This window comes from Sinocyclocheilus anshuiensis, unplaced genomic scaffold (assembly GCF_001515605.1).
Source record: "Sinocyclocheilus anshuiensis isolate Anshui unplaced genomic scaffold, SAMN03320099.WGS_v1.1 scaffold166, whole genome shotgun sequence".
Lineage (NCBI taxonomy): Eukaryota > Metazoa > Chordata > Actinopteri > Cypriniformes > Cyprinidae > Sinocyclocheilus > Sinocyclocheilus anshuiensis.
This window is the reverse complement of record NW_015546050.1, coordinates 2010669-2013280: the sequence shown is the minus strand read 5'-3', so window position 1 is coordinate 2013280 and position 2612 is coordinate 2010669. Positions and strand designations below refer to the sequence as shown.

The 2612-nt window shown below is 35.3% G+C and overlaps 1 protein-coding gene across 1 annotated transcript in view; it reads left to right on the top strand.

Moving 5' to 3' along the window:
- The first annotated feature begins 774 nt into the window (after positions 1–774).
- Positions 775–2612, top strand: part of LOC107699124 (orexin receptor type 2-like) — a 42721-nt gene continuing 40883 nt past the window's right edge. Inside the window, exon 1 of the mRNA XM_016500298.1 lies at positions 775–856. The gene's annotated coding sequence lies outside the window, so the exon portion shown is untranslated. The remainder of the gene's footprint in view (positions 857–2612) is intronic.

The window sequence follows — 2612 nt, the reverse complement described above, 5'->3', positions numbered from 1 at the left end:
AAGCTACAATATGTAAGATTTTCTGTTATGTACAACATACATACATACATTCATACATACGTAAAACCCCACAGTCAATAAAGCTATAGCCAGTATGTGTTCTGCACATAAGCACTCTGGTGTCAAGAGAAAACGCAATTTAAACAAAACAGAATTTATTAATGTTGTTATTATTATTGGGGAGAGTTATTTGGTTTTATTCAAAACAGAAATCATGTTTTTGATTAATGACACTCTCGTTTCACCTTTTTCAGTGTATAGGCTATAACAGGTATGACAGTGCGACTCGTGATGTTTAACATCATTTAATCTAGTAGAGCACTAAGAAGATACGATTGTTTGACCGTGTATGGGCTTCATTTATTATGCGGCGTAAGTCTGGCAGCTATACTTGAATAAACACGAATGCGATATAAAGAACCGTGCTGCAAGCACTTGTTGGATTCTGTAGGTTCATACTCTGACTTCAAAACGCTTCACTGTCTTGCAAACTAATTGGTTATATGCTGCGAGGTCCACAGTGCGTCACGACGCAATCCAACTCTCAGTTGTATCCCCCTTCTCCCTCTCTCTCTCCGCTCACTAGCGCGGTGTCAATCATCCGCGATGCTGGAGAGAGAGCCCGGGTCCGCGCGAAACATGTCTGGGATCACCGCTAATGACGCTTGTAATGACTGTTTAACATCAGCGCAGCATCTGAACTCCACGGACATTTACTCCCATTCGCATATTGATGAAGATGATGAACTTCTCAAGTACATCTGGAGGGAATATTTGCATCCTAAACAATATGAATGGGTGCTCATAGCTGGATATATCATAGTTTTCCTTGTCTCTCTGGTCGGAAACACCTTGGGTAAGTAAGTTTGAAACGCGTAAGCTAAGTATATTTAAGAATATTAACAATATTTGCATCCTCACATGCACACATTATGGACCATAAATGCATCTACAGTTTTAACAAAATGTCAAGCCTTCAGCTTTCTTTCTTCCTTGACATTAAATATATATATATATATATATATATATATCAAGTGCCACATTGCTCTCTTACCCCATGCTACATGTGATGGATTTGTGGAATTTTGGTTGAAAGACAATATGAATGTAATGCTGTACTTTAAAATATTTTGTATTCCACTGAGGATGGCTCATCAGTTTCTCAATGCAAATTTTGACATTTTAAGTTTTCTCAAGAAATTTAGAAATACGATGAACACCCCAGTGATCTGAATATCCGAGGTAATTGGTTAATTAATTTTGGCATATTTTGGCATTTCTCTAGAAATGTTACTTGACTTAGAATTTTTTATTTACATCTTTCATGTGCTATTCTCTTTAAGAGTCTACCTCAATCAATGAGTTTTGGACCTGTCGTCCAACAAACAGGACGGTTTGAAACGACACAGTTCACTTTAAAGGAATGTTTGGCACACAAATGTCATTATTTACTCACCCTCATGTTGATTGAAACTTGCTGTTATTTTTTTCTGTTGAACATAAAAGATTTTTTTGTGACAAAAATGACAAAAAACACCAAAAGGCACCATAACCATATAGTACAAGGCTAAAATTCAAGGCTAAAGTCTTCTGAAGCTGTGTGATTTCTTTGTGTGAGACTAAAAGTCGTTATTTGGTGGTAATATTTCCCTTCACTGGAGCTCTCAAATCAGTGGTGAATGCAGGCATTTGTTACAAAGCGTAATGCAGCATGATATGCAGAATCCAATTTTTAAGTGGGGATGAAATTGCATGCATGTTAATCACATTATCATAGTCTAACACAGATGTGAAATCTGCTTTGCACAATTTTCTTTCTGGCCCCAAATGTGTCACTGACAACTGGTTGTCTTTGTGTCTTGTGACCAAACGTCATTGATGTCAAACTTCATGAAACATGCCTAACGCCGCCATATTCTGCTCCTGTATGTATGACTTCAAAAGAGTCTGCGTTTTGTAGCTTGACTGGTGTGTTCACTAACACTGGAAAAAAAAAAGGTAACCCAAAAAGGATTACATCTAAATTAACTGGTTTTATTTAAGTCAAAAACATTATTTACCTTCACTGAACCAACATATTTAAAACAATTTATACGAACAAAAGTAAATTTTATGGGTTAAATCAGGTAGAAATAGCTCTTTAATGTATAATTGCAGATTAACACTTTTTAAAGTGTACACAAAAAGCTACATAAAGATTATTTTTGTATACAGTAGCATGGAGAAAATAACAGCATATGTGTTCAGAATGACGTGTGTGGGTTCAGTATGACAGAATTTTCATTCTGAGATGAGCTATTCCCTTACATTTGCTCTGATATGAGATGAGTCATATCCCTATGATATAGCAGTTGAACAAATGTGTTTTCAATATGGACAAACTGTTCTATACAATATTACAATATCTCTGATATAGGTTATTACTTTAATAAATGCATGTGGAAGGAAAATTATGTCATATCAGAAATAGTTATGAAATTAAATTTAAAGTACCAAATTATTCAAATGCAATCACAATGAGTGGTTCTGTTAAGTGGAGAAGACTTTAAAAGATATGAACTTTATATGAAAAGATATGAACATTTACCTTTTAAAGGGGTCATATGATGCTG